Genomic DNA, 22,923 nt, shown 5'->3' with positions numbered 1-22,923 from the left:
GGTCCCGCAACCAGCCCTCCAAAAACTCCCACCGACTTGTGGGAGGCGCACCGCTTCCAGGGTCTCGTTACCTCGTGGTATCGTGTGTGTCTTGCCTTAGCGAACCTGTCCATTTTTATCCCCCTGCTGGGGTATCGCCTGTCCATCACACTTCAAACAGTTCAGGGTTCAAAAAAGGAGCCGATCTTGACAGTTCTCAGACCGGTGTCTCCTTCCGTTAAACTCTCCTGTCTCTTCATTAACATTTCCAAATGCTGCTCCATTGTCTTCCTTATCTCTCTTTCTCCTGAAGACAGGTGGCAGATCAACTGTTGATCCCACTGATGCCAGCACAGGACAGTTAACATCTTAATCTATGTGTACTCTTTGTAACCCTCTTTCGTCACACCCCTCACCTTTAAGGATTTTTACCGGGGTAAAAATTACAAACATGAATACATTATTAGATACACACAAATATACATCTTCATCAGCTATTTGGCTAATACAGAGAATTTTAAGTTGTCAACACCTGACAGACAGTCAGCGATCACATTTTCTGTTCCTTTTATATGTGTTATTAATAATCCCCTAAACCAGGCTCCAATTTAGCAAACTTCACAGTGGCCGAAAACACTGATGAATTGCGATCAGTGTAACCTCTCATTGGGTTTCGTCCCGGACCACGATAACAAGGGTCATCCCATCCCGACTTAGTTTCCTCTCGCAAGGGCTTAGTAGGAGGGGGAGGGGTAGTACCCGCAGAGTTATTGCAAAACTTCCTACAGTATCCCACCATCTCCAAGAGCCTTCTGAGGGCCCTCTTGTCTGTCGGGGTTGGGATGTCAGAGATAGCCTGCACTTTAGCTTGCATCGCTGCCAGCTGCCTCGGTGTTACCACAACTCCCAGATAAGTGACCTTCATGTGGCCGATCTCATTTTTTTCAAGGTTCACCATCAAGCTGGCTTCAGACAGCCGTATTACATCGCCAATATACACTCCTGTGTTCGTCAGCCCTTTCGTCACTGAATTACTCATTCTATAGGAGTGTTGCTCACTAGGCTGACCTAGCGTGACAAACACCACCCAACGTCCCAATTCTTTGCATCGCCTCGGGGCAATCAAACACATGTGTGCGAGCTGTTTAGTTACTTCTCCTAAAGAGTTGCTTTGTTCGGGGATTAAGGGAGAGACCTTATCAGCAGAGCTGGCCAAAACAATAGCCTTCTCCCATCTGGTCGGTACCATACTCATCTTTTCAAAATGGTTTTTTTTTCCTTATCGGGGGACCCTAGCTTCATTGATTTCCGCACTAACACCGACTAGGTTCGTTAGCATATCAAAAGCCTGTGACCGTCTCAGTTCGCGTCTGCCATAATCAGTAACATCCTTCCTCCGGTGCAGCCAGTAAACCTCTTTCATGATTCCGCCGACTGTTTCCTTCAGCACCTCAAAATGTCCACCGAGGGGTACCTTGTGGGCCAGGTTAAAAATCTCATCCCCAGAGATTTTTGGCACCATCCCCCATTCCTCATCTGCGGTACTTGGTCTCCCTTCCTTCCTTAGCACCTCCCCCTTCACACCATAGCCTACTGGCTCTCTTCCTAACTCTGTTTCACAGCGAGCTGTTTCCTCGTCTCGCTCCTGTGCCTGTATAAAGTCCTTCTTTTCTAATGATAAATCTACCTTAATTTTCCCACTTCCTCCTGTTTCATTATGTTCCTTCTTCTCACTTTCTACCCCCTCCTCGTACAAGGCTGGCAGAAACGTCTCAGCTAACTTTATATCAGCCTCTGCAGCCTTCCTCGACATCCGCCGAGTTACTGCGCAGACGGCATAAACCTGCGAGTCCATGGGCAGGGCTTCAATGCTGGCAGGCTGACTTGTCAATCTCACGTTTGGGAACACAACTCCCCGGCGACGTCATTACTGAGTAAGACTTCCACGCCTTTCATCGGTAATTCGGGCCTCACCCCGATCATGACTAGTCCAGAGACCAAGTTGCTTTGTAGGTGTATCTGGTGCAAAGGGACTGCCTCTGTCCCTTCCCCAATACCTTTGACCTTGACCTCCCCAGTCTGGGTCTCTGAACTAAACTCTAATACACTCTTCAATATCAATGACTGACACACTCTCGTGTCTCTCCAGATCCGCACTGGAACTGGGTTTAACCCCTCCTTCACCGACACCAATCCGGCCGAGATAAACCTCTCGCGCCCTTCCTGAACTTGGGCAGACCTGTCCTCTCCTAGCGGTTCGTTTACCAGCTCGATACAGCCAGTCAAAATCGCCGTTTTTCCCTTCCCCGTCTCCTTCTTTGGGGCAAAACACCTGGATGCAAAGTGTCCAACTTTCCCACAATTATAACAGACGACCCCAGGAGACTTCCTACCAGACTGCTCCCGGTCTACCTTATCCTTCTCACTAGTCCCCGGCTTATTTTCTGACTTTTCTGGCGGACTCTCCCCGCCGTCCTGACTACTCTTCTGGTAGCCTTTACTCGGGACAAACTTCATTCTATGCGTCAACGCATACTCATCCGCTAACTTAGCGGTTGTGGCTAACGTGGCTGCCTCTTTCTCATTTAGGTAGGGCCTCATACCTTCAGGGACACAACCCTTAAACTGCTCAATCAGGATCAGCTGTAACAGTCTGTCATAATCCCCATCTACCCCCTTCAAGGCGCACCAACGCTCACAATATGTCTGCATCTCACGGGCAAACTCTAAATACGTGCGGTCCCACTGCTTCCTCGCATTCCGGAACCTCTGCCGGTATGCTTCCGGGACCAACTCATAAATCCTGAGGATGGCCTCCTTCACCACCTCATACCTCTGGGCATCTTCCGCAGACAAAGCTGAGTAAGCTTGTTGGGCTTTCCCTTTAAGTATGCTCTGAAGTAAAACAGCCCACTTATCCCTCGGCCAGTCCTGACTTGTAGCAACTTTTTCGAAATGGAGAAAGTACCGATCCACATCGGTATCGTCAAATGGGGGAACCAGTCTAACCTCCTTGGTCGCTCGGAACCCTCCACCTTGGTTCCGCACGGGCCCCTGCACTGCCATCATCTTTAACTTCTCCAGCTCAAATTCCCTTTCCCTCTGTTTCTCTTCACGCTCCAACTGCCTCTGTCTCTCTCTCTCTTGCCGTTCTAACTGTCTCTCTCTCTCCTGCCTTTCTAACTCTTTCTCTTTCTCTTCGTGTTCTAGCTGTCTTACCCGGAACTCGTGCTCGACTCTCAGTTTTTCAAGCTGCACCTGTACCACGTCTCCAGCAGGTTTTTCAATAGACACCACCTCCAGCTCCCCTTGGGGAAACACATCTTTAGATACATAGTGCTCTACGATAGCTGTGTGCATCTCCCCTCTCCTCATTGTCGACTTCCCCTTAACAAGATTCAACCGTTTGGCCACAGCTGCCAATTCTGCTTTCCTGGCATCCTCTAATGCCTCCAAGGTCGGCGCCTTTAGAAATTCCTCAATCTCCATTTCTGCTGTTTGCCTTTTCTTTCTTTTGGGAATTTTAACCCAATCAATTTACTCCGTCCCAAATTTAGCGTTCAAAATCGCGGACGAGAACCCCACTTATGTTACGTACCCCGTAACTGGGTTGCCAAACCAGCAGAAATGGATTACTCAATTGGAGTCTGGATTACTGGAACTAAGAAAGTTTTATTAAAGAAATAAGCAACACAGTACTCTAATCAAAAGGATAATAAATACAACAGTTCAGCAATGATAAACACACATGTACACAGAACTAGGATAACAGGATCAATCAAGCTCTATCGTCGTCTAGGGGTAAATGACCAGTTTCAAAGTGACGCAAAGTTCAGTTCAATTGAGTTCAGTTCAGTTCACAGTAATCACTGCCGTGAGAGAGAGAGAGAGAAAGCAAATGAATATTCAAAACGGCTTCCACACAGACCTTCGATATTCCTCGCAGTCAGCTTTCGGGCGAGCCCTTTGTAATGTCTTCTGAGGTCATCGACTGTGACCCCTCCGTTTCAGATACGATTGTTCCTCTGCAGTGAACCTGGCACCCAGGCAAGGGTGGACACATACCAGGTTCCCGCCGATCGTACCTTTCCACCCTGTGCGTCTATGGCTTGGTCCCGCAACCAGCCCTCCAAAAACTCCCACCGACTTGTGGGAGGCGCACCGCTTCCAGGGTCTCGTTACCTCGTGGTATCGTGTGAGTCCTGCCTTAGCGAACCTGTCCCTTTTTATCCCCCTGCTGGGGTATCGCCTGTCCATCACACTTCAAACAGTTCAGGGTTCAAAAAAGGAGCTGATCTTGACAGCTCTCAGACCAGTGTCTCCTTCCGTTAAACTCTCCCGTCTCTTCATTAACATTTCCAAATGCTGCTCCATTGTCTTCCTTATCTCTCTTTCTCCTGAAGACAGGTGGCAGATCAACTGTTGATCCCACTGATGCCAGCACAGGACAGTTAACACCTTAATCTATGTGTACTCTTTGTAACCCTCTTTCGTCACACCACTAATGGCCATGTGACCAATAACACCCATGTGACCAATAATGCCTATGTGACCAATAATGGCCATGTGACCAATTAACATAACATTTACATCTTTGCACTGCGGGAGGAAACCCACGCGGTCACAAGGAGAACATACAAACTCTTCTCAGTCAGCGGTGGGATTTCAACCCCGGTCGCTGTCACTGCAATGACATTATGCTAACCGCTATGCTACTGTGCCACCCCCTTTAACCTCCGAGAGGTAGTACTGAGAAGAGGAGTGTCCCAGAGGGTGAGGGTCCCGAGTGACGGAGGCTGCGTTCTCGAGGCACTGCCTTGTGAGGGTGTCCTCAATGATGGGGCGACTTGTGCCCATGATGGAGCTGACTGAGTCTGCAGCCACCTTCGATCCTGTGTGTTACTTTGAGACTGTAAGAAGGCCATATTTCCAGTATTGCATAGAGTTCTGACTGGTGTGACTTGGTCATAGTGACCTTGGAAGAACACATCTACCAACTACACTAGAGCATGTATGCTCAGGAGCAACGTAAAAATAACCTGACTCAAGGTTAAAGGGGCTTAGTTAGTCGGGCTGCATTGTCCTGAATGCAGAAGAGTCACCTTTTGTATTTCCTGTGTATACTTTTTACAAATATGATTATGAAGACACGTAGTCCTCTTCTATTGTCATTTAGTAATGCATGCATTAAGAAATGATACATTATTTCCTCCGGTGTGATATCACAAAACACAGGACAAACCAAGACTGAAAAAACTGACAAAACCACATCATTATAACATATAGTCACAAACAGTGCAACAATACCATAACTTGATGAAGAAAGTCCGTAAGCACGGTAAAGTTCAAAGTTTCTCAAATGTCCCACATCTCACGCAGACGGGAGAAGGAAGGAAAACTCTCCCTGCCATGCCGACCACAATCCGACTCTGAGTCATCTGAAAACTTCGAGCTTTGATCAGCTCTCCGACACCGAGTACTGAGTGCCATCTCTGTCCGAACAATTTGACCTCCTTCTCGGTCGCCAAAAGCAGGCAAGGCTGGGGATTTTGAGGCCTACCCTCCGAAAGATTCCCGACCACACAGTAACAACAGCAGCGAACGGGCGTTTCAGAAATTTCTTCAGATGTTCCTCTGTGCTTTCACGTCCATTCTCCATCGAATCAGAATTGTCCACGGCCCCTATTTAAATAATGTTTCATTTTGAAATATAACAAGGAATCATCTAGTGGAATACAAAGATAATGAGTGTTGGAAATCTGGAGGAGAGAAATTATTTCTGTCACTGGGGGGAGGGGATAACCTTAACCTAGAAATATTGAAAACATACAACACCATACAGGCCCTTTGGCCCACAAAGTTGTGCCGAACATGTCCCTACCTTAGAAATTACTAGGCTTACCTATAGCTCTCTTTTTTACTAAGCTCCATGTACCTACCCAAAAGTCTCTTAAAAGGCCCTATCGTATCCGCCTCCATCACCATTGCTGGTAGGCCATTCCATGCAATCGCTACTCTCTGAGTAAAAAACTTACCCCTGACATCTCCTCTGTACCTACTCCCCAGCACCTTAAACCTGTGTCCTCTTGTGGCAACTATTTCAGCCCTGGGAAAAAGCCTCTGACTATCCACACGATCAATGCCTCTCATCATCTTATCAGGTCACCTCTCATCCTCTGTCACTCCAAGGAGAAAAGGCTGAGTTCACTCAACCTATTCTCATAAGGCATGCTCCCCAATCCAGGCAACATCCTTGTAAATCTCCTCTGCACCCTTTCCATGGCTTCCACATTCTTCCTGTAGTGTGGTGACCAGAACTAAGCACGGTACTCCAAGTGGGGTCTATTAAGACGATTCAGAACAGGAACATCAGGTAAAGAGTGTGCAAATAATTCTGTCCCCAAGTTCTGCCAAGGCTCGGTGGGATGGGAAACTGAGAGAGATTTGACAGTGGAGACTAGAAAGAACGTGGCATTATTATGGTATGGGGCTTGTAATGGTGGAAATCCGCTGGTTGGTTCTTGGCGAGGCCCCCTGAGGAGGTCTCTTTATGAGGGGTCTTTGCCCTGTGCTCTGGGGACCTGGGGTGGAAGGTACATAGAGCAGTGGTGTACAACAGATTATAGAGTCAGTTCACTGACTGCCTCGCCAGCTGTCCTTTCTGTGGCCATAAGGAGTCAGTGTTCCAAGTGTACATGAGTGTGAGAGCTTGAAGCCCCTGTTTGAGTACCTGAAGGGGCTGCTGCTTTAGTACTTCAGCTCCCCCCTCCCCACCCCGCTCCTGATCTCAGTCACCCACTGTGGATGTGGGGGCAGTGGGCCACTAGAAGAATCTCCCGGCCAACTTGCCCCTGGGCCTGGGTAGCTGGCTATTCACAGCTCCAGGCAGTGGGCGGTTAAGGGCTCTGCCCAAGCTGACTGCCTGTCCCTATCAGGGTGTCCCCGGGGAAGGAGCAGGCAGTCTCTATGGGCACAGGGGGGATTTCCAAGAACTGAGGGGCTTGAGTGCATTATAGATACTAATCCCACTTTAGTTTGAGACGGCAGATGTAATATAATGTGGACAAATGTGAAGTTATCCACCTTGGTGCAGAGAAAGTGAAAGCAGCATATTTGGTAAATGCTCAGGGATTGGGTAACGTTGGTGTTGAAAAGGATTTCGATGTCTTTGTGCACGAGTTGCTGAAAGCTAACATGCAGGTGCGGCGAGCAACTGGCAAAGCACACAGTGGGTAGCAGATGTTCCGATTATTATACAGTGCTTTTGTTAGTGAGTAAACTTTTGCAAAGAAGAAGAGCTGGGACAATGTAATGTGAACGCAGGTGCAGGCAGAGGCTGGAAATCCTTGCCTGCTCAACACCGTGCGCCGTGCAGCGGGAGAAGTGTAGAAAAGACAGCTCCGACCATAACAATTACCTTTCGGCTCAGCATTCTTAGCTTCCTCCTACCTTCCCCTGCAACAGCACATCTCCGCAACAGCGAGGTCACTTTGAATATTTATCACGTGATTGATCTTACCGATGGGGTCACCCTCTGTAAAGGTTTGTTCTGTAAAAGGCATGAAAACTCTGACTACCTGCTGCAAAAGGGTGTCACAAAAATGTTAACATGATAAGCTTATCTCCATTCCTATTGTCATTATAAATTACTATAAATTGCACAGTTTAAGTACCACAGTTTTGGTACAGGTTTCTGAGTTGGATGATCAGCCATGATCATACTGAATGGTGGTGCAGGCTCGAAGGGCCGAATGGCCTACTCCTGCACCTATTTTCTATGTTTTCTATGTTTAGACGGAGACGTAATGTAAAGATTTTTTCTCCTCATGTATATGAAGGATGTAAGTAATAAAGTCAATTCAATTCAAGGAGTAATGCCTGACTGATGGAATGCAATATGTAAGGTTAATATACTTGCAGCCTAAGACCTGTAAGAAAACATAATTTCAAGACTGCAGAGCAACAGAACCCCGATGCCCGATATTCCACAGCTTTGAATGTAGTCTCCTGTTCTAAATTGAACATCTACAGCAGCCCCCTGTGTCGCGGCTGCACCAGCTTATCAGTGGTCAATAAAGTGAGAGGCACCAGATTTGGGATGAGCCAACCACAAAATGTGGGAGGAGCTCGCCGAGTCAGGCGGCATCTACGAAGGGGAATAAGCTGCTGACGGTTTTACTGAGGTCCTTCACCAGGACGGGAAAGGTAAGGGGAAGAAGCCAGAGTAAGAAGGTTTGTCGGGGTGGGGGTGGAGGTGAAGGTGAAGGAGTACAACCTGGTTAGTGATAGGTGAGAGATTCTGGCTCCTTCCCCCTTCCTCTCCAGCCCTGATGAAGGGTCTCGGCCCAAAGTACTGACCGTTTATTCCTCTCCATAGAGGCTGCCTGGCCTGCAGAGTTCCTCCAGTATTTTGTGTGTGACCCTCTGGATTAACAGCATCTCTGGTGTTTAAGATTGGAGATGGGTCAAACAGTTGGTACCTGCTTCACTGGGTGAGAGCGACTGATGATGCTATCGAGCTGAACCAATGAAGCCAGCGCCAGACCCAGCTGAAGACCTAATCTTTGACCAAGGGGAATAGTTCAGCAAGCAACCATTATTTAGACCAATTCTGGCCAGACTCTCACTTGTATTTATGTTGGGCTGCACTTCTGTAGCTGATAGATGCAGGCACTTGGAACCTGCCAGGGTTTCAATCACAAGCAGCCAGGGGTATTCCTGGTGCTGTTATCTTTATAAAGTATACCCGCTTTTCAGGCCCTGTATCTGGCTGTGCCAATTTCGTGGCCATTTCATGAAGCATTAAAAAGTTAATCAGAATCAGGTTTAATATCACTGACATGTCATGAAATTTGTTGTTTATGGAAGCTGTATAGTACAAGACCTAAAATACTATAGTTTACAAAAATAAATGACTGAGTAGTGTAAAAGAGGAACAGTGAATTAGTGTTCATGGGACTATGCACTTTTCAGAAATCTGATGGCAGAGGTGTGCCTGGACTCGTCCAAAGACCTAGCCAGGAAACGATAAAAGATTTTAGTACATGGATAGGAAAAGTTTATAGGGATATGGACCAAACAATGGGAATAATAATAAAATAATAATAATAATAATAATACTATATTGATCCTAAGTGGGAAATTATTTCATTACAGCAGCAAAATTTAAAAACACATTTTGCAATAATAATAAAATATAATAATAACTAATAATGAAGTACAAAATAATAATCTAAACAATAATTTACCAATGTGCAATACTGTGCAATAATAATGTATGAAATAGTAAAACAGAGACTATTGTACTATGACGTGTGTTCTCCTGTCGCACAAAGATGAACTGTTGTATCTGCTTATTGCATTTGGTGGGAAAGATTCTCTGTAACGATCCTTGTGACAGTGGAGTTGAATGAGCCTGTTCGAAAGGGTGCTCCACTGCTTACTCAGTAGGTCATGGAGAGGATGTGCCTGATTGTTCATAATGGATAACATCTTGGTCGCTGTAAACCAATTGGGCCAAGGAGCTTGTTTCTGTGCGGTATGGATCTATGATTTTACTTCATCACCTGAAGACCCAGTTACTGATAGTTTATGGTCATCATTATCACCGACTTTTTGTCCAGTTCTAAATCCACAACTGCCATGCTGGGATTTGAACTCTGGTCTTGCTGTGGTCAATCCTATGGCAGAGGAAAGGCCACGTCTCCAGTTGAAACCCCTCAAACATGCAGTTGTAGTCCGTTTCAACCTTCCACTCCCTACTCAAGTCCCAGGGAAATTCAGGAACATGAGGTCCTAGAGAAAATGCAAAACAATCTTTGGGATACATTTACATTCGACAAGAGGTGGGGAGCACATGGGTGCATATTTCTGCGTGAACATTTATCACTTTCAGCGTTATATTGCTAAGTTTATGACCAAATAAGTGAACTTCAAAGGAACAGTTTGCCTACCATTGATCCTGACTGAACCATTCACGGTATAAGTACAGTGAGAGCTCACTGGGAGTATTGTGCTCAGTTCTGGTCACCCTGCTATAAGAAGGATGACATTAAGTTGACATCCTTCGTGTGAAAAGCTTCACAAGATTGTGATCATGATTGAAGGCCTTGAGTTATAAGGAGAGACTAGATCAGCTGGAACTTCTTATTGTTGGAGTGTAAGAGTCATCCCCCTCCTCACTTGAACCTACCTATCACTGTCTCTTGTCCTTTTGCTGGTGATCTGCCCTCTACACTCTCATTCCCTGCAGATTCTTGAACTGAAATGTCCGCCATCCCTCTGCCTCCACAGGTGCTCCCCGACTTCTTCCAGCAGTTTGTTTTTTTGAACTTCACTCAATAACCAATCCCACCTTTGGGCTACACTCTTTGTGAGAGCTGACACTTATTTGGAGGCAGTCATACTTACTACAACATCTGTAAGGCTGAAGACTATTGCTCGTTGTTAACCGCTATTCTCTTCATTGTCCTGTGGACAACAATGCTCTCCAAGGCTCTGGACAGCCCAACATTAGTGTTGTGAAGGCTGACTCCAGGTACAGAGACACCTGGTTATCGATAGTCAGAGCAAATAGGCCCGTGGACACATGGTGACAGTGTAAATCTGGTCTGGTAGCTTTCCTGGCTCAGCCACAAAGATGCAAAATAACCTAGTTAATGATAAACAGCAAACCATCTGCTGATTAACTCAGTAGGTCAAGCTGCATCTGTGGGAGAAAAGGCACAGTGTTGGTACTGCATTCCAGCGTTATGTGGAAGTCCCTGACGCCTGGTTTGAGGCTGGCCAGTAAGCAAACCCCATGGTCCCATGGTCTCACATCTGGCAGAGGCATGTGTGTCTCCTGAGCAGCCAGCTGTTCATTTTCTGAGTTGTCATCACTTGTGTCCGACTGGATAAACCTTAATTTGAGGAGTATCACACACACACACACACACACACACACACACACACACTATGTTAGAAGTACACGTTTCTTATAGGCAACATTTATGGAGGGGGATAAATTGATAATGGGTTGAAGCCCAAAATGTCAACTGTAGGTTCCCCTCTATGGATGTTGCTGAGTTCCTCCAGCATTCGGTGTGTGTTGATTAAGATTTCCAGCATCTGCAGAATCTTTTGTCTCTGGCTTGTGAAGTATTGTTGTCTTGAACGCGTAAAGTTGGCTTTGAGCTCAACGTTAGTCAACTTCTGTGAGTTTGGCAGTGCACTGAGGTTCGCAGGGCTCCACGGCTCTTGTGAGTAGAGGGAGCTTTCTCCCCACTGTAAGCAGGAGTCTTGGGGAAGGACACCCAAACTTTAAGAACTGTTGGGGAAAGGAAGTAGTGAGGAGATGACCTCAGGTACTCTTCCTCGAATTGCGTTGAAGGCAGGACCAGTCTGAAGGGTGGACAGATTGGACAGGCACGTGGCATTCCTGCTGCATTTCAGTTTGCTTGTTCAGTCTTATCCAGGCTTAGAAGTCATTGTCACTGATGTTTGGATGTGTTGAGTGGGAAGTTCAAAATCATTTATTTATCACATGTGTATCAGAGCATGTAGTGGACTGCATCATTCACATTAACAGCCAACACAAACTAAGGGTGTGCTGGGATAGCCCACAGGTGTCGCCACTCATTCTGGCATGTGCCCACAGTGCTCGGCACACATTCTGGCATGTGCCCACAGTGCTCGGCAGAACAGTGCAGAACACAACAGGCAACAAACAACGAGAGCAAACAAGCCCCGTTCCTCCCACCCACCCACCCACTCAAACACACAGACAGCCCTCCAGCCTCCACTGGGCTCTCGGAGTTGCAGGCAACGGGCCCTCAGCTTCGCCAGTGGATTTGCAGACCTGCCGATTCAGGGTTTCAGTCATTGGGCCTCGACTTCTGGACTTACCATTGACCTCTGGGCTTTGATCTTCGAACCTCGATGAGGAGTCAGGCAGAGGGCTGTCTAGCCTCAAGCATCAGCACCTGTACATCTGTTTCAGTGGCAGAGAGAGATGGGACCAGTTGTCTCTGTCTCCCATTAGCTCATGGAGCCTGGCCCTCGCCACGTGAATTGTCCGGGGTGACCATTTCTCCACCCTCCAGCGCTCCGTAGTTCTCCAGCCATCCAGTACACTACTGCTTCCCTCACTCTACCAATGGTCACCTTGCCTTAAGCTCCCAAACTCCTTCCACCTCCCTCCTGCTCTTTAAGACAACTTGCCCCTTTGACCAACGTCAAATTACATTTATTAACAATAAAAGTAAATAATAAAAAATGTAGCAGTAAATTTTTTAACAAATGCAAGTCACCATATACTACCTAGAGATTCATTTTTTTGCAGACATTTACAGGAAAAAAAGGAAATACGATAGAATTTATGAAAATCTATGCATGTGCAAACACTGACAAACAACCAGCGTGCAAAAGGAGTCAAATTCTGTAAATAAAAAAATCTGAGAACATGAGTGATAGCGTCCTTGAAAGTGAGTCTAAGTTATGGAGTCAATTCAGGGTGAGGTTATCCACACTGGTTCAGGAGCCTGATGGGTGTAGTGATTAGCAGGATATTACACTCTGTCTGAAAGTGTCTCCTTCAGTAAATCAAGAACATTTTCACTAGCTAATTTTCCTTTGGCATTTGATATGGCAGCAGACTTCAGGATGAGAATGCTGTTTGGACCTGCCTAAGTGCAACGCTGTCGGCCAGACAGTAAAGTCAACTGCATATTACAACATCTCAAAACTGGCTAATCACAAGGAATTTAACTTTTTTGCCATTCAAATGCCGGAAGCGAACTATTGCACAAGCACTGTGGTTTGGAAGCATTTCTTGCACTGAAGGTAATGTCTGAAAATCAAATGGCTGTCATTTCCCCCAATGTAGCCATTAAATGAGGCATGAAAGCTCTCTTTGTATTTATTTATGAATTTCATAACTTGTGGATTTTAAAGCCAATTAAACACACTTGAAAATACACAAACAGCAATGAAATAATAAAATTTCAAGGTACTTTTATTTTCAAAGAATGTATAAAGTATACAACCCTGAGATTTGTCTTCCCACAGACAGCCACAAAACAAAGAAACACTTTAGCATCCAATTAAAGGAATCATCAAACACAGAATGTGTGAGAAAAAGGGCAAATCACGCAAAAACTGCACAGAATATTAAACACGAAACCACAGAGTCCGGGAGCCACAGTTACCGAGTCATTTCAGTTCAGTGCTATGTCAATGACTGCAGGCCTCAGCTGCAGAGCCAGTTCCACGTCAAAGTGCCTCGATCAAACCGCGCAAATAGCAAAAAAAGGAGTAACAAGGAACAGGTGAAACATGTGTTCTGGAGTCCTCCAAAAATGAGTCCACAGCCCTAGGGTGCATGCAGCGCTGAGGACATTAAAGATCAAACTGCAGACATCCACAGCCATGAGCTATGAGGTGATCAAAACTGTACCTTCCCCCGGCAGCAGCGAGAGGGAAATCGGTCAGATGCGGGCGGACGGCACTAAACACCCACTTGTCTTCCGCTCTCGTCCTTGTCGATTTCGATCTTGCTCGATGCTTTAATTGATGAGGAGTAATGGAGCTGACCTCTTCCTTTAGGAAACCGCGTACTTGGCTCTCAACCTTTTTGAATTCCCCAGGAGATGCAAAAGCCCCAGGTTGTACATTCAGCTCAAAAATACATCATCAAAATGTAAATTACAGGCTGCAATCGATTGCAGTTCAGGAGAAGAGGCATACTGAATAGAAGAAGGAGTAGTTTCGAAAGCTGTCTGCAGGATGTCGCTGGCTTCGTCTACATAGCTAATAAACTTTGAGGGAAAGTTTTAGTCTGATCACTTGGAACATGAGAATGTACATTGCCCATTCTCTCCTGGCACAGGGGTACAGTTGGTAGTGCTGCTGCCTCACGGTTCAATCTTTAACACCCCCACCCCCACCGGCACTATCCAAGTGGAGTTCGCACATTACCTCTTGTGGCCATGTGGGTCTCTCCAGTCGCTACACTGTTGTCCCACACCTCAAAGATCAATGGAATATTTCTGGCCACTGTAGAGATCCCCCAGTGTGCATCTAGTTGGCAGACCTGGGCCGTTGATGCGGATGTGGGAGAGTGGAGTGGATTAGGGAAGGATCAGTGTAAGTTGGTGGTTGACGCAGACTTGATGGGCCGAAGGGTCTGTTTCTGTGTTGTTTCTATGACACTCTGACATTCCTCATGCAGTTTTTCCCTTCAGTTGCATCAGCACTAAGCTGTGTCTCCAATTCTTGTATTCACATCAGTTCCAAATTCCTTAGTAACTTTCCCTAAGCACATCATGGAAACTCTGGATTCATAATTCTCTCTGCCTTGGCAAAGCAGCCAGCATAATCAATGAGCCCGGTCACCCTGGGAATTCTGTCTTCTCCGTTCTCCCATCGGGCAGCACATAATGTGAAAGCACCTGTCACCAGACTCAAGGACAAATTCTTCCCCACTGTTATCAGAATCTTGAATGGACCTCTTGTATTTTAAGATGGCCTCATGACCTGAACGTCTGGCTCATTATGATCCCACTCTTTATTGTATCCCTGCACCACACTTTCTCCGGAGCTGTAACACTTTATTCTGCATTGTTATTGTTTTACCTCGTTCTGCATCAATGTTGCATTCTCACCTGATTTCTCTTAAACATGCATTATGTTATCGTTTGATCTGTATAAGCAGCATGCCAGACAAGTTTTTCGTTGTGTCTTGGTACATGTGATAACAATAAGTCAATATCAATAACAATTCCAACAACTAAAATCAATACACGACTGAGCACCTGTCTCAACCTGTGTTTGAGGAGGGATCACCTGTTACAGGAGGAGATGCTTTGGTCATCCACTGGAGCTCCAGAATTAACGGGCACCTCTCCTCCACCAGTGCTGTGTCCTCTTGAATGTGAGCCAAGATTTGTGCTGGAGGAAGGTGACTTCAACTCAGAGGCTGTGAAAAGAAAATTCTGCTCCTTGCCATCTGATTATAAACAGATTCTAGTTCAGCATAAGGCATGGGAGCAGAATGAGGCCATTCAGCCCATCGAGTCTGCTCCACCATTAAATCACCACTTTGGGGGCAAGAACAGGAAGGCAGATTACTATTTAAATGGAGTCAAGTTAGGAAAAGGGGAAGTACAACGAGATCTAGGTGTCCTTGTTCATCAGTCACTGAAAGCAAGCATGCAGGTACAGCAGGCAGTGAAGAAAGCTAATGGCATGCTGGCCTTCATAACAAGGGGAGTTGAGTATTGGAGCAAAGAGGTCCTTCTGCAGTTGTACAGGGCCCTGGTGAGACCACACCTGGCGTATTGTGTGCAGTTTTGGTCTCCAAATTTGAGGAAGGACATTCTAGCTATGAGGGAGTGCAGCATAGGTTCACGAGGTTAATTCCCGGGATGGCGGGACTGTCATATGTCGAAAGATTGAAGCAACTGGGGTTGTATACACTGGAATGTAGAAGGATGAGAGGGGATCTGATTGAAACATATAAGATTATTAAGGGATTGGACAGGCTAGAGGCAGGAAACATATTCCCAATGTTGGGGGAGTCCAGAACCAGAGGCCACAGTTTAAGAATAAGGGGTAGACAATTTAGAACGGAGTTGAGGAAAAGCTTTTTCACACAGAGGGTTGTGGTTCTGTGGAATGCTCTGCCTCAGAAGGCAGTGGAGGTCAATTCTCTGGATTCCTTCAAGAAAGAGTTAGCTAGAGCTCTTAAAGATAGCGGAGTCAAGGGATATGGGGAGGAGGCAGGAAAAGGGTACTGATTGTGGATGATCAGCCATGATCACAGTGAATAGTGGTGCTGGCTTGAAGGGCTGAATGGCCTACTCCTGCACCTATTGTCTATTGTCTATGACTGATTTATTATCCCTCTCAACCCCATTCTCCTGCCCTCATAACTTTTGTTACCCTTACTAATCAAGAACCTAATTACCTCTGTTTTAAAATCACCGAATGACTTAGCCTCCATGGCCGTCTGTGGCAACGAATTCCACAGGTTCACCACCCTCTGGCTAAAGAAATTCCTTCTCATCTCTGTCCTTCAAGCCCAGGATGGCTTGTTTCTCTCCTTCTAAGCCCATTGTTCTGAAATTCCAGCAGCTGTGCATGGTGCCATTTTGGGAGGACTGGAGGGCTGGAGGTGGTAGATCTGGCATTGCCAATGGATAGTGGACCCTGGGCTCACTGATTTCACAGGGTACAACCTGCACAAATGGGATTGGAGTCACATATAGCCTAGATCAGGTGAAGGCATTAGTCAGTTTTACAGATCTACGCCATGCTCTCTTCTCACTACCGCCACTGAGCAGGAGGGACAGGAGCCTTAGGTTCCACACCACCAGGTTCAGGAGCAGTTATTACCTGACAGCCATCAGACCCCTGAACCAGTGTGGATAACTTCGCTCACCTCAATGCTGAACTGCCTACAGACATAGACTCTGCAAATTATGTTCTCAGTATTTATTTTTCATTTGCACAATTTACCTTGTTTTGTACTTTGGTTGTTTACCAGCCTTTGTTTATGTACAGTGTCACATACCTTCTATTGTGTATCTTTGTTTTATCGTGAATGTCTCACGGTAATATGTGGTGATATTTATGTATTTTGATAATAAAATTACTTTGAACCTTGAAAATTATGAATAACTAGTTTGTCTTTAAAAATGATTAATTCCAAATGATTAACAGCCACCAACACAGGATTTGATCTCTGAATCGTCAGTCTGGTAAGCTAACTGGTGCTCCTCCATGCCCATTGGCATCACCACACTTCCACCCCTTCCTCTGCCAGTTCTTTGAAGGAATTGGGCAGGTTGCTGTTGTCCTTGCCTACCTTGCTCCAGCGAGCACACTGCATGTCGGTCATGGCTGGGTAAAGGTGATGAGATAGAGCATGGGCCCGAAATGTGAGGTGATCTGTTGTCATCCGATTCCCTGACCTGCTTCCAACTGGGACCGGTGGGTGGAGAGCATAATCCATGGCAGGCCAGTATCCAGAACAGCACACATAAAATGCTGGAGGAACTTAGCAGGGTTAGTAGCGTCCATGGAGAGGAGTAAGCAGGTGACATTTTGGGCCTGAACCTTTCATCAGGACTGGTGAACGGTCTTGGTCTGAAACATCAATTGTTTATTCCTTTCCCTAGGCGCTACGTGACCTGCTGAGTTCCTCCAGCATTTTATTTGTGCTGTTCTGGATTTCCAGCATCTCCTGTATTTCTGAAACGCATGCCAGCATTCAGTTTTGTTGGCTTTACCTGACTGAAGCATTCAGGTTGGCACACGCGGGAAGGGAACCTGACTGAAGCATTCAGGTTGGCACACGCGGGAAGGGAACCTGACTGAAGCATTCAGGTTGGCACACGCGGGAAGGGAACCTGACTGAAGCATTCAGGTTGGCACACGCAGGAAGGGAACCTGACTGAAACATTCAGGTTGGCACACGCGGGAAGGGATCCCAACTGAGATCCTGTCTGTATTGTTAGTTTACACTTCCTTCACTAGCTATTTCATTGTAACCTTAAGTTTATTTGCAGAATTACAAGCTAAAGGTGGCTAACTTCACTCAGCCTGTTGTCGTGGGGTATGGTGATGTGAAAAGAGCTGCAGAAAAGCAGTATCTCTATTTCCGTGTGGAGGTTGCTTTAGGGGTTGTAGATGAGGATGTCTACCTACCTATTTGCTGCCTGTTATGTCGCTGGCATTTCAGGCAGCAGTGAAGGTCCTCCATCTCTGGTGGTGTACAGGGCTTCCTTCATCTTGTCAGTAGCTTCCTCTCCGTTTTCACTACTGTCAGTCATGCAAGTCCCGGGTGGAGACTCAGGAATACCGTCGCACTCAGATGCAGAAGAATTTTTCGTTGCTGTTTCCATAACAGTTTTGTTTTACCAGTCAAGGTTGTTAGCCCTGAGCTGAACCCTGAACCCGGAGGACAGGTGGACCTCTCCTAGTCTGGCCTCTACCCTTTGACCTGTTTGGCAAGGGTGACCCCTACCAAGAGCCAAAGCATAAAGCCCTGACTCCAGCCAGCATAGCTCTCCAGGTCAATGAGGCACGCAAGCCTCCAAACCACTCTTGGAGGTGAGGATGCGTACAGGTTGCTAATTGATTCGGCACAGAAAGCCCAGTTTCTCTTAGTCATGTTTACTGAGGTCAGTGTGATAGGTTGTTATAATAAATCTTTCATCTTGAGGTGCAAGATCGATAGATTTGTTGGGCATGAATTTCAGAGGGAAATAGAATATGGATATACCAATCTAATGAAAAGGTGTTCTCCTAAGGAGTTCAGGTAAACTAATAGATGGCTTTGCTGTGGTGTCCATCTTGTCAGATTACCCAAAGGCAAGTTTATTGTCATGTCCACAGGTACAGTTACAATGAAAAACTCACATCACAGTCACAAAGCCCAGGATGAGCAATACACACATTTTACAAGGGAGAACACAATTAGAGTAAACAGTAGACACAAACGAGTCTGCAAAGTGCCGGAAATCCAGAGCAACAAAAGCACTCACAAAATGCTGGAGGAACTCAGCAGGTCAGGCATCATCGATGGAAAGTTCAAAAGCTCAAAGTTCAAACTAATATTTATTTTTAGAATACATACGTATCATCACGTACAACGCATACCCTGCAGGCATAAATAGAAAGTCTGTAGAACAATAACTGTAAACTGTAAACAAATGGTGCAAATGCAAATATAAATCAACAGCAATAAATATCAAACATGTAATAACAATATGACAGAGTCCTTAATCGAGTATTACTTATCGGCTTTTGTTCAAACCTGATGGTTAAGGGGTAGTAACTGTTCCTGAACCTGGTGGTGTGAGTCCTGAGGCATCTGTATCTTCTACTCAATGGCAGCAGTGAGAAAAGAGCATGGTCTGGGTGGTGAGGACTTTTGTTGATGGATGCTGCTTTTCTATAGCAACATTTCATGTAGATGTGCTCAATACTTGGGAGGGATTTACCCATTATTAACTGGGCCGAATCCATTACCTTTTGCAGGATTTTCCTCTCAAAGGTATTGGTGTTCCCATACCAGGCCGTGATGCAGCCAGTCAGCACTCTTTCCACCGCACATCTATAGAAGTTTGCCAAGGTTTTTGATGACATGCCAAATCTCTGCAGACTCCCGAGGTGGTAAAGGTGCTCTGATACTTTCTTTGCCGTAATATTCATATGATGGGTATAATATTCATATATTAATATTCATACAGGTCCTTGGAGATAGTGAAACCCAGGATTTTAGTTACTGACCCTCCCCATCTCTGATCCTCCGATGATTACTGGCTCATGGACCTCTGGTTTCCCTCTCCGGAAGTCTACAATCAGTTCCCTGGTCGTATTGACATTGAGTGAGAGGTTGTTGTTATGACACCACTCAGACAAGTTTTCAATCTCCCTCCTGTGTGCTGAGTCATCACCCCTTTGATACAGCCCACAACTCTGCAAACATATATGGTGTTGGAGCTGTATTTAGCCACACAGTCGTAGGTGTAAAGTGAGTAGAGCAGGGGGCTAAGTACTCGTCCCTGTGGTGCTCCTGTGCTGATGGAGATTGAGGAGGAGATGTTTTTGCCAATCCGAACTGACTGGGTCAGCAAGTGAGGAAATCCAGGATCCAACTGCACAAGGAGGTATTTAGGCCCTGATCTTGCAATTTACTAATTAGTTTAGGGGGTTGATAAATGCTGATCTGTAATCAATAAAAAGCATCTTTGCTGTCCAGATGTTGCAGGGTTGTGTGAAGAGTCAATGAGATAACATCTGCTGTAGATCTATTGTTTCGGTGGGTGAATTGGAGAGGATCCAAGTCACCACTCAGACAGGAGCTGATGTGCTTCAACACCAGCCTCTCAAAACACTTCATCACTGTGGATGTGAGTGCCACTGGGCGATAGTCCTTTAGACAGGTTACCATGCTCTTCTTGGGCATCAGTACGATTGAAGTCTGCTTCAAGCAGGTGGGTACCACACACAGCCGGAGAGAGAGGTTGAAGATATCTGTGAATACACCAGCCAGTTGGTCAACACAGGACTTCAGTACTCAGCCAGGTACTCTGTCCAGACCAGATGCTTTCCTTGGATTCACTCTCTTGAAGGCAGCCCAGACGTCATCTTCAGATACCGAGGCCAAAGGATCATCGGAGACATGGAGGTGCGCGATGGTTCCTCCCCGTTCTGGTGGTCAAAGCGAGCATAGAAGGCATTGAGCTCATCTGGAAACAAAGCTCAGCTGCCTCCTAGGTCACTAGATTTAACTCTGTGGGAGGTTATGTCATTCAAACCCTGCCACAGCTGTCGAGCATCCCTCGTTGATTCCAGTCTGGTCCAGAATCTCCACTTCGCCCAAAAGATGGCTTTCCGGAGATCATACCTGCAACTCTTGCAACATTCTTGATCTCCAGACGAATATCTCTGATCTGGCTCTCAGCAGTTTCTGGATTTCATTGCTCCTACAGGGCTTCCGATTGAGGAAAAACCCTGAACGATTTCGTGGGATACAATTATCCACAACTGGTTTAATAAAGTCTGTAACGACAACCCTGGTGTAGTCATTCAGATCCTCAGATGAGCTCCTGAACACGGCCCGGTCCACTGACTCAAGGCAATCCTGTAACCGTTCCTCTGCCTCCTGCGACCATCTCTTAGTCGTCTTGATCTCTGCAGCCTTGCTCTTTAGGCTCTGACTGAATGAAGGCAGCAGGACTACAGCAAAATTATCTGAATTACCAAAGTGTGGTCTCAGGAAGGACCCTATTGTAGTGTAGCATTGGTCTTGTGTGTTGGGACCTCTGGTGCAACAGGTTATGTGCCTGTGATAATTGAGCAGGCTTTTATTCAAACAGGATTGTATAAAGGCTCCAACTCTATTTGAAATGTGTCGGGATGGGCCATTTCTTGTTTACAGACAGCATCGTGCAGTTATGCGACAGCTTGCTTATAATCGGCCGCTGGTGGTATGTATTCCGTGGTCAAGATCAAAGATGAGAACTCTCGAGGCAATAGAATGGTTTACATTTAACCGTTAGCTGATCTAAGTCAGGAGAACAAGAAGCTGACATAACCCCAACATCTGTGCACCAATGAGAATTGGCTAAAAAGCGTATGCTGCCACCTTTTCGAAGTTTGATCCATTCTAAAAATTGCAAAACTTTCTTGTCGGATAGCTGCGTCTGGTGTGTTCACTGTTAACCAAGTCTCAATGCAACAGACAATTCACATCGGCCTTGTCTGCCTCTGATACAGCAGCCTTGCCTTGGGATCGTCAACCTTATTTTCAAGTGACTGCACATCCTCAGAAGAGGAGGCCTCACCCCCCTGCACTTCAGCCTGGTTTGAATCCTGCCTATCTTGCCATGGTTTCGGCCATGGCCATGGCGTTGACCCTTATAGGCACCACGCTTAACTGCTCCGCATTTAACTGTTGAACATGAGATATGAAGATCATTGAAGTAGTTTCGTAGTCCAAAGTTAAGAGCAGATTTTAATGGTGCAGATTGCAGTGAAAGTAGTTGAAAAGGAGCATAATTAAGAGGAAAACCAGGACAATTTCCTGCAGCCCTCAGAGAGCCGTGGATGTACACGGGCGCCATTTGGCAATGATTAAACAGGTGACATTTGGGGCTGAGGAAGTGGCAAGAAGCAAGAATAAAATAGTTGAGGGAGGGCAAGCAGGCTAGCTGAAAGGTGATGGGTAAAGTCAGGTGGGTAGGAAAGGTAAATGGCTGGAGGGGAAGGAATCTAGAACAAACAAGACATGTTCTTGTCACATGCACAAGTCCATGTACACACAGATGGGTTGAAAGTCTTGCAGCAGCATCACAGGTACACAGCATTAGAGACACAACATTTATAAGAAAAACACAAAGATAACTTCTATAAGAAAGAACATAATTTGTACAACGAAAAAACAAAGTCCATTGTAGTGGAAAGTGGTCATAGTGGTGCTATACTGAAGTAGTGATTGGGGCTGTGCAGGTTAGTTCAAGGAATGAATTGCTTGAAGGGGCTTAGTTCTTCTTAAACTCAGTGATCTGTGATTTCAGGTTCCTGTACCTCGCAGCTAATGGTAACTGTGAGAAGATAATGTATCATGGCCGAGACGGTGGGGATCTTTGATGAGAGATGTGGCCTTCTTGAGGCAGTGCATCCTGTAGATATGACCGATGGTGGGGAAGGATGTGCCCCTGATGTATTGAGCTGAATACACTTCTCTTTGCAGCTTTTACATTCCTGAACATTCAAATTGCTCTACCGGACTGTGATGTTTCAAATGTACATCTGTAGATGTTTGTAACAATGTTTGGTGACAGGCCAACTCTCGTTAAAATAAAGATGACAGTGTGCCTTCCCTGTGACTGAATCTCTGCAATCGGACTGATCTTCATCATGCTGAAGCATGTACTTGAAAAAGACCTTGTAGCCGTCTCTCTCCAAAAAACTGGGCATGAGAAAGGAGAATTGTAATAACCCCAACTTGAGCATTTAAATAGGTGCTTAATTCTTCCCTCACTTGTGAGTCTTGGAACAGTTGAAGGCGATATGAAAGAATCAGGTTTATTATCACTGATAGACCAGGGGTGATTAATAAGTTCGTTGCCTAAGGTAGAAAGAGTCAATTTTAGAAAACCTAGCACATTTATTTTTCAACATAGTCCCCTCCTACATGTACACACTTAGTCCAGTGGTCGTGGAGCATATGGATCCCTTCTTTGTAGAAGTCAGTGCCTTGGACCTCCAGAAAGTGGTCCACAGCAGTGGTGATTGATAAGTTTGTGGCCTAAGGTAGTAGGAGATGAGTTACTAACTTCAAACTTTCTGCATTTTCACTCAAAGAGTTGAACTGCACGTGCATGTAACGAGAGCATCTTGGACCTCCAGGTGGTCCATAGCAGGGGTGATTGCTAAGTTCGTGGCCTAAGG

At 45.9% G+C, this 22,923-nt stretch overlaps 1 protein-coding gene and 1 long non-coding RNA gene across 2 annotated transcripts in view; one reads left to right on the top strand and one right to left on the bottom strand.

The window, feature by feature from the left end:
- The window catches only part of itpr2 (inositol 1,4,5-trisphosphate receptor, type 2), a 306,596-nt gene that overhangs the window by 14,993 nt on the left and 268,680 nt on the right, over positions 1-22,923 (top strand). The window lies entirely within an intron of this gene.
- LOC140186728 (uncharacterized) lies at positions 5,584-10,564 on the bottom strand. Its single transcript, XR_011882929.1, has 3 exons — positions 10,390-10,564; positions 7,397-7,528; positions 5,584-5,661 (listed from the first exon to the last, which is right to left on the bottom strand). It is a non-coding gene; the product is annotated as an uncharacterized lncRNA (long non-coding RNA).

The sequence above is a fragment of the Mobula birostris genome, chromosome 23, assembly GCF_030028105.1.
Source record: "Mobula birostris isolate sMobBir1 chromosome 23, sMobBir1.hap1, whole genome shotgun sequence".
Taxonomy (NCBI): Eukaryota; Metazoa; Chordata; class Chondrichthyes; order Myliobatiformes; family Myliobatidae; genus Mobula; species Mobula birostris.
Note: the sequence above shows the minus strand (reverse complement) of the source record. Positions and strands in the feature narration are given on the sequence as shown.